The following is a 10,303-nucleotide window of genomic DNA, read 5'->3' as shown; positions in this document are numbered from 1 at the left end:
ACTAAATTCATGTTCATATTACTGAACTTCGAATAGATGTGTCACGATGTTTGACGCATGGAAAATTATTACTCTGAAGCTATGTCGGCATCCAGTACGATCAACATAGGGAAACTGATGGTGAGTCAGTACGAGATGTGTTCAGTTTATAGCTACGTACTTGGCGCGGTTGCATTATCTTATCTCCAAAAACGTCATCGCTGTGTTCAAGCTTCACTGTTGCTCTGATGACGTTGTTCCAAGCGATCGCAATCTGTCAGTCTCTACAGATGCGACTCATAAACATGTCCCATTCTTGGTCTATCTACAATTAGAACTATTATTCTAAAAATGTTTACTTCAGTTCGCAAAGTGTGCATTTCATTTCTGTTGATAGGAATTTAGTACTGTTACTTGCGTTGACGATCATTGTAAACTCAGTGAGACTAGCAGGCAGTAACACTGAAGAGCACCGACATAACACTGGATATCACAAGTAGTGGACTTCTTGGTAGTTAGAGTGGTCATCCCTTGGAGTAACGTCATGCTATTTGGGCACAAGGGTACCGTTGTGCAAATAGACACCTTAGCTACTTCTTAGGCTCAAAGCGTCACTCGTGAACTTTGCAGATGGACACACGACGACGTTTAATAGTTACATTCCTTATAGCGGTCTTTTATAGTCCACTGGAATTAAGCTTGGTAATTTTTAACAACGAAGTACTCTCAATGTCTTGTGTAGCAAGGCACATACGAAGTCTGGTACGTTTCCGTTCTGAAAACATATGAGGCACAGGAACCCGAAGTGCTGGCCTGCGCGTAAGTCAACAAATCTAAGAGTACTCTTCAACAAGGGTACAGCCAAGGAAGTTTGAAATACTTCAGTTTAATTTCTTACCCGAAGCCGCGGAAACTATTATTGTCTCTAACCACCAAAAGTTATCGAAAGAATCTCCTTGTCACCATTTACCAAGGAAATTAAAAGCATTTCTTACAGATTTTTGACAAATTAGATCTGCTTATGGAGTGACACGTGTAACAAACTCCTAAGTGCAAGGCTGTTCATAAACAGTGGGTAGCTAAATACAAGTTTTCCTTTTTGTTGTACTTTAACAACTGATTTCTGTTTTACAGTTCCTTTTTTTTAAATGTCGTAAGCTAATGAATTTTTCAACAACTTGTAAGTTTAAATAGTCGAAGATAAAAATAAATAGGTACAAAAACTGCAAGTGGCAAGATGTAAAAGAATACCAAAAATAAAACTGTTGCTTTCTATATGAAACTACTGTACTGGATCTTTAATAAACTCATAATATTATAATTTCGGTTAAGAATTTTCTTAGACTTTGCCACATTCTGTGTTAGAAAATCCTCGAATCAGAGCTAAAATCGGAAATATTAATATTCATTCAGAGTATCTAGGAGGTTAATAGCAGTATGCATTTTATTGTAAGTACTAATGGTCACTTTTTAACATTTGCGCAGTGGTGTCACATTTGATGGATTTCGTATGAAACTTCTCTGTTATTGTTTTGCATTGGTTATGTCCTCACTCTAGGTTTTCATGCATTATTAGCGAAGATCAGTAATAAAAAATACATTTAAATGCAAATAATATACATTATATACTAATATAAATAGACAATATTTTAATTTGAATTTCTGAAGATAAATTCCTTTATCAGAGCTGCTGTACTATGTACCGAAATAGCTGCACTGGTAGTCAGTTACGTTCATTGTTTCGAAACGAATGTACTTGTTGCTCCCGTAGTACTGGAGTAATTGGGTACGTCAGCTGTCTATAATGTTATTAAGGATAATAAAGACTATTAATCCCTTGGGCATGATAATTAATTCCCGTGGGGATCACTTTGTGTCTCTGTTCGGCAGAAAAAGTACTATTTCTAGATTACTTTGAAAAACATTGAGATCTGTAAGAGACCTGAATACAGTTACACTGCTTGTGTTTTTTATAACCTGCAACTAAATAGCGATGTACTTTGCCCTATCAAGACCAACTTCTATTTCATAACACACTTTTCCAAGGGTGGGGTCGGAAAGTACTCTATGACCGTCCTACGAAAAATTATTAAAAAATTAAAATCGTTAACTGTTCTTTACTTAGACTAACAACTTACTTTTTAAGGAAGTAATGATATGATAGTAGACTCCAGAAAATGAAAATACATTTTTAATTCCGGAGGTACGCATAAAACATCATCTTCAATTGTGTTAAACACACTCTCTGAAAGTTATTTCGAGCGGTTAGTTCATGGTCCCACGTGAATAGTAAACATTTGTGACAACACACTTGATCTCTTAGCAACAAATAATCCTGAGTTAATAACGTGTTTTAAAACGGGTACAGGTTTAGTGAACACAGGGTTGTCGTAGCGAGACTGAATATTGTAATCCCCAAATCCTCCAAAAATAAACGCAAAATACACCTTTTCAAAAAGCAGATAAAACTTCACTTGACGCCTTCCTGAGAGGCAATCTCCACTCCTTCTAAATTAACAATATAACTATAGACCAGGTGTAGCTTGAATTCAAATAAATAGTATCGGCAGCAATTGAGAGATTTATATCAAATAAATTAACGAACGACAGAGCTGATCCTCCTTGGTACACAAAACTGGCCAGAACACTGTTGCAGAAACAACTAAACAAACTTGCCAAACTTAAACAGACGCATAATCCCTACGATTGATGATCTTTTACTATCGGAGTAGTGAAGCAACTTAGATCACCCAATAAAAACAAGTCTTCTGGTCCAGACTGTGTACCAGTTAGGTTCCTTTTAGAGCATGCTAATGCAATAGCCCCATACTTAACAATCATATACAACCATTCGCTCGAAGAAAAGTCCGTACCAAAAGACTGGAAAGTTGCGTATTCAAGAAAGGTAGTAGGCGTAATCCACTAACTTACAGACCCATATCATTAACGTCGATATGCAGCAATATTGTGGAACATATATTGTGTTCGAACATTATGAATTACCTCAAAGCAAACGGTCTATTGACACACAGTCAACATGGATTTAGAAAACATTGTTCTTGTGAAACACAACTAACTCTTTACTCGCATTAAGTGTTTAGTGCTATTGACAAGGGATTAAGGTTGATTCCGTATTTTTTGGATATCCGGAAGGCTTTTGACACTGTACCACAGGAGCGGCTTGTACTGAAATTGCGTGACTATGGAATATCGTCTCAGTTATGTGACTGGATTCGTGATTTCCTGTCGGAGAAGTCACAGTTCGTGGTAACTGACGGAAAGTCATCGAGTAAAACAGAAGTGATTTCTGGCGTCCCCCAAGGTGGTGTTATAGGCCCTTTGCTGTTCCTTATCTATATAAATGATTTGAGAGACAATATGAGCAGCCGTCTTTTGTTTTTTGCAGATGACGCTGTCGTTTATCGACAAATAAAGTCATCAGAACATCAAAACAAATTGCAAAAAGATTTAGAAAATATATCTGTATGATGCGAAAGGTGGAAATTGACTCTAAATAACGCAATGTTTGCGATCAACCAAATGAGTGCTAAGAGGAATTCGTTAAACTTCGGTAGCACGATAAATCAGTCAGATCTAAAGGTCGTAAATTCAACTAAATATTTAGGAATTACAATTACGAATAACTTAAATTGGAAGGAACACAGAAAATTTTGTCAGGAAGGCTAACCAGAGACGGCGTTTTATTGGCAGGACACTTAGAAAATGCAACAGATCCACTAAGGAGACTGCCTACACTCTGCTTGTCCGTCCTCTTTTAGAATACTGCTGCGCGGTGTGGGATCCTTACCGGTAGGACTGACGGAGTACATCGAAAAAGTTCAAAGAAAGGCAGCACGTTTTGTATTATCGCGAAAAACGGGACAGAGTGTCACTTAAATGATAGTAGAATTTAGGGTGGACATCATTAAAACAAAGGCGTTTTTTGTTGCGGCGGGAACTTCTCACGAAAACCCAATCACCAAATTTCTCCTCCAAATAAGAAAATATTTTGTTGACAACGACCTACATAGTGAGAAGCGATCACTATGATAAAATAAGGGAAATCAGAGCTCGTACGGATAGATACACGTGTTCGTTCTTTCCGCGCGCTGTACGTGGTTGGAATAATAGAGAATTTGAAGGTGATTCGATGAAACCTCTGCCAGGCACTCGAATGTAACTTGCAGAATATCCATGTAGATGGAGATGTAGATGATTTTGCACATTCTTAGCAATATCAAGATTCTTTCAGTAACGTGTGGTTACTTTCTGCCCACACTAAAAATATTTTTAAAAATGCTAATTTCGTTAAGTGTTTCTGACTTTTACTCACAACATACTTTTTAAATAGATATTGGTGTGTAAATAAAGTACTGAATCGAAAATACTGAGTATGAGATTCATTGAGGAAAATGACATCGTTTACTATCACTTAAATTTAATAGAAAACTATAAAATTTTTATGAATCTGGTAGAGGAATTCGTTAAAAAGAATAATTTTTTGAAAATTTTAAAATATGAAGTAACTGTCTAAATTACAACTTTTCATAATGTGGGCGTAAGGTGTCCTTAGAATTGCGAATGTCAATAGGGCAGTGTTTCGTTAAACGACTGGCACCTGACCAGTGTAACCTAATGTAATGCAAAACGCGTAGATAGCTGAAAGCACTCACTATCGCTTTCCTACAAGACCGACAGCGTATCGCTGGAAACAGACACAGCCCACAAGTTACGGAGAGTGTCTGCCAAGAGAGAATGAAGGTGTAGGCAACACATTAATCTGGCTATGTGACAGACACACAACAACGGAAAGAGACTTTTTTGGGGGGGAGGGGGGGGGCAGGGAGGCAGGAATGAACATCACAGTCAGATAAAACGTTTGGAAAGAAATCATCATTGCCATTGACTGATAAAATTACTCATTTAAAAATCTGCAGTTGCAGTTGTTATTGTGTCTACCCTGAAATGGCTCAAATGCACTCGTTGACCTTATAAATAAATAACAGTAACCGCCAAACGACGTCTTCTGAAAGGAAAGACGTAGATTTTCCTCCATTCGTAATAATCACTTCGCATTGTTAAATTCTTACGTGCCTAACTGAGATAAAAAGTAACAATCATTGTTAGAATGTTCACTTATAACTTGGAAATACGGGAATTTGCCATTTTGGTTGTGTAGTGCGAATTTTATGCTTATATAAATGAAGAACATATTTTAAATAAACATTCTCTTCACTTTTTAATTATAATATATTTACAGCGGGTGTCTAATTTTTATGTTGTTCCGCATTCCTCTTGACAGATGACTGTCACGGCGTTCGCAATATGAGAAACAGCAGTAACATTTGGCTAGGAGTGGCAGAAAAGCTAGAGAAGACGCATATTCTTCTACTTCCGAGATGTATATACGAACGTTTTGTCTTATTACTCATAGTTTGTCTTGCTAATGACTCACTTAAAAACAATGACCTTCACTGTTTCTTCCCGGCGCGTAATTTCCATGGAATATTTCTGAAACCGTAACACACTTTGTTGTGATCCTCTTTGCTGATCGTTTCTACTCAAAGATACGAACTAGAGATATCTTGCGCTATGGAAATCGTACGTAAATGAATATACCTTTCTAGACGTCAATTACCCAGACTCTTCCATAGAAAAATTTAGCACCAACGACATCGTAAACTGGTATGTAGAGCTTCAAAGCCCATCGATATTGAGGGCGTTGGAGACGATGTACCGTTCGAAAACGGACAAAAATAAGAGCGTGTATTGTACAAGCCGTTTTTCAAGAATCAATGCAGGAAACAGCCCATGATACTTTACGAAAACGTTGCTAAGGAATCGAGATTAATGCGTAACATCAAGTCGACGACGACGTCATTAGAAATCACTTGCACCCCGGAACGCATATGGATGAGGAAAGAAATCGGGCGAGCTTTTTAAAAGGAATTACGGCAGCATTTTACTTAAGCGACTAAGGGAAATCACGGAAAAAGTAAACCTGGGTGCCCAGACAGGAATTCTAGTCACTGCCCTTTGTGACACTTGTGTAAGACTGACATTTTTAGAGAGCATTTTACACTGGACGACGTAGTAGCTTTACCTGCCAGCGAACGCTCCACACGCTCTTCGCGTAAGCTGGGTTGTTACTGAGAGAGCCGTTAATGTGTCCCACCAAAGCTGTTTACGACTGCCTCGAAACGAGGTTCACGTACATAGACGTGTTCTATCTCTGGTCACAGATACTACACTGCATTCTCAAACTGTGAAACATTTAACCACAGTCTACCATAACAGTCGCGACACCCCGTCTCGTTTTTGTTACCCACAGCAACAGCAGCGTCCCAAGCAGCTAGTTAACGACACTTTTGGATACGATATCGGATGATTGCGAGTACTAACATTTACATTGATTTGTAACATGGTTTTTACAATAGGGGGTGTATGTAGTGCCATAAAAGTTGACAATAATCTAAAAGCGACACCGCATTTGTATTATTTAGTTTCCTAAGGACGTTATAAGGTACAAAACGGCACATTAAAGGACAGTTTACTTAAGAATCTCTTCTAACACGCAGATATTTACTGAGCACTGTCGTTTTCCTGCAATAACAAAAATTTACAAGGAAGCTCTAAAAGACCTGACCTTTTGCTGAAAGACATCGTATGTCTAAGGACAGTTTATTTAAGATTCTCTTCTAACAAGCAGTCGTTTGCTGAGCAGTATCGTTTTCCTTCAACAACAAAGGTTTACTAGGAAGCTCTACAAGACCTGACCTTCTGCTGAAAGACGTCGTATGTCTACCCAACTACGTTGAGATTTGTTCGCTACACTTTCAGCCCAATCAGTGAATATGAACGTAAGAAATGTATATTGAATGTAATATCTACATTATTAAACGTATCAAATAAGTAACCAAAAATGTAGCTTAAGGGAAAACCACAAAGACGTGATAATAAATCTTCGAAAGCAATAAAACTGTTCCCCCAACAGAAGACTCCAATACCACAGTTCTTGTTAAATTTGAGCCACAAACGGCACGAATCTTCAACAAATATTCGTGTATTAGAAAATCGAGTGAAGTATAAGAACGGGCGAATCATTAGACTCAAAAGATTTCACAGCGTCAACAACAGATAACAGAAATATTTGCATCTCCTACATAAAGTATGCATTTATATTCTCTTGCTTTCGACGGAATAAGCTGCATATATACACATATTGGATAGTATTTTTTCGTGAGTATATTATAGCTTATTTCATTGAATCAGTGTGATTCGACTGTTCTTAATATGTTTCACGATCATTTATGTCTCCTGCTTATTTATTAATGCGTGGAAGTCGAAGATATAATCACTATTTCTGTAATTAAGTAGTAAATAATCAAAACAAACATTACCCTTACGATGCATGGTACTACTTTCTGACCACTTGGAGCGGAAGTGTCGCTCCAGATGTCATATGGTACAACTTTCGCTCCAGAGAGTGTTGTGACTGTATGTATTAGACTGTGGTTTAACAATACCTTTGAAATATTCTGGCCGACCCTCTCTGTCTTCCAGGTAGTGTGAAAGGTATTGGCCCGTTTCTTTATGGTGACACTAAAAGGAATTATATGTTGAGAATTGCTGCAGGTACTTTCAGAAATTGTTTCGTCAGATATCTGTTGAAGCAAAACGTAATAATTTCTGAGAACTGTGTTGCAGGTGGTGCTCTCTACAACAGCACAACCCCCGATAAAGGCTGTAACTCAACCACAGGAGGGAGAAAGTACATTCTCTGCTGAGATAAGAGCGTGTAGTGGCAAGCTGCAGCTCAAGACGATTGTAACTTTCTTCTCTGTATGAGATGGGAAAAAGTGTCAGAAACAGAATCGGTGTAAAAGTTAAATGAGCGGGAGCTCGGACTATCTACTCCTGAACCAAGTGAGAGTCGTAGAAGGGCCTGTTCTGAATATGCAGGGAAAATAAATACAGAAGTTCACATTACTGACGTAAGTAAAAGCGAAATATTTACATGATAATAGTTTTCAGAAACTGGAAATTATCGACAAATGATTTACGAGCATGCCCTTAAAGCAACACGTGAAAAAATGTACATTAGGTGATAGAAATTTAGCTCACTCAATACATTGGAAGTTACCATCCTTCCCCTGGTCCAAATGCAGAAGATACTACTGCTCACATGCAAGCTTTTCTATTTAAACGGTCGAAACACAATAAATATTGGTGTGGATCCAAATATAGGATGACACACCGTATAAAATTCAATGACGATGAATTTCTCAAGGTTACTTTTAATACAAATATTAGTTCAATGGAAAAACAAAGCTCCAGGAACAGACGTTATTTCGTCAGAATCACTGACAAACATGGGAGAGCCAGCCAGGACAAAACTCCTCCATCCGGTGAAAGAGATTTGTGAGACATGCGAAATAATCCCAGACATAAAGAAGAGCGTAATAATTCCTATTCTACATAAAGCAGGTGCTGACAGGTGTGAATATTACCGAACTATCAGTTTAATAAATCATTGTTTTAAAATAATAACACGTATTCTTTATAGAAGAATGGAAAAATTGGTAGAAGCCAACCTCGAGGAAGATCAGTTTGCACTCCGGAGAAGTGTAAGAACGCGTGAGGCAATACTTACCTTGTGACTTAACCTAGAAGACAGATTAAGGAAAGGCAAATCTACGTTTATAGCATTTCTAGACTTAGAGAAAGCTTTCGACAGTGTTGACTTTAATACTTTCTTTGAAATTCTGAAAGTAGCAACTAAAATACTGGAAGCGAAAGGCTGTTTACAATTTGTCCAGAAAGCAGATGGCAGTTTTCAGAGTCGAGGGGCACGAAACGGAAGCAGTGTTTGAGAAACGAAAGAGACAGGATAGTAGTCTATCCATAATTTTATTCAATCTTTACATTGAGCAAGCAGTAAAGGACACCAAAGAAAAATTTGGAGTAGAAATTAAAGTCGAAAGAGAAGAAAGAAAAACTTTGAGGTTTGCCATAATTCCGTCAGAGACAGCAAAGTACGTGAAAGAGCAGTTGAACGAAATAAACAGTGTCTGGATAGATGAATATAAGATGAGCATCAACATCAGCAAAAGAAGGATAATGGAATGTAGTCGAATTAAATCAGACATGCTGAAAGTATTAGATTAGGAAACGAGACATTTAAAGGAATGGATGAGTTTTGTTATTTGGGCAACAAAATAACTGATGATGGTTGAAGTAGAGACGATATAAAATATAGACTGCCAGTTGCAAGAAAAGCATTTCTGTAAAAGAGAAACTCGGTGTCATTGAATATAGATTAAAGTGTCAGGTAGCATTTTCTGAAAGTATTGATATGGAGTGTAGCCATGTATGGAAATGAAACATGGACAATAAACAGTTTACACACGTGGAGAATACAAGCTGTTGAAATGTGATGCTACAGAATAATGGCTCTGAGCACTATGGGACTTAACATCTATGGTCATCAGTCCCCTAGAACTTAGAACTACTTAAACCTAACTAACCTAAGGACATCACACAACACCCAGTCATCACGAGACAGAGAAAATCCCTGACCCCGCCGGGAATCGAACCCGGGAACGCGTACAGAATAATGCTGAAGATTAGATGGAGAGATCATGTAACTAATTAAGCAACACTGAATACATTTGGGTTCAAAATAAATTTGTAGCACAACCTGACAAGAAGAAAGTATCGATTGATAGGACACATTATGAGACGTCAAGGGATCACAAATTTACTACTGGAGGGAAGTGTGAGCCGGAGGGGGCAGTAAAAGTCGTGGATAGGGACCAAGAGACGCATACGGTAATCAGATTCTGAAGGATGAAGGTTGCAGTAGTTATTCGGAGATGAAGAGGCTTGCACAAGATGGTGTAGCATGGAAAGCTGCATCAAACTAGTCTGCGGACTGAAGACGACAACAACAACAGCCTAAGGCCTAGACTGTACGTAGTGGCTCTCTAGGAAAGTGCGATACATGTACGAAAGGACTTCTAAAAGTTAAATTACACATGTCGCCCTATGCTGAAATGAATGCGCAACAAGAGTGGTTTGAAATCTATGGGCAAGAAGAGTGGTGTATTGTCAGGAGCGTGTACACGTCGCAGATTTCCTGTACACAAAGTTGTGCCTCGGTACGGTTAACAGGTGCATCAAATTATGCGAATTAAAATGTGAGCGAACTGGATACTTACTCCAAAGCTGAAGTACTCCGGACAGTACGATTTATGCGGGAAAAGCCCTAAACTGCGAACAGATTCACAGTGAAATTATGTTGCAATATGGACCAGTTGCAATG

The sequence above is a fragment of the Schistocerca serialis genome, chromosome 1 (assembly GCF_023864345.2).
Source record: "Schistocerca serialis cubense isolate TAMUIC-IGC-003099 chromosome 1, iqSchSeri2.2, whole genome shotgun sequence".
NCBI classification, from domain to species: domain Eukaryota; kingdom Metazoa; phylum Arthropoda; class Insecta; order Orthoptera; family Acrididae; genus Schistocerca; species Schistocerca serialis.
The sequence above is the reverse complement of the archived record's forward strand: the minus strand, read 5'-3'. Positions refer to the sequence as shown.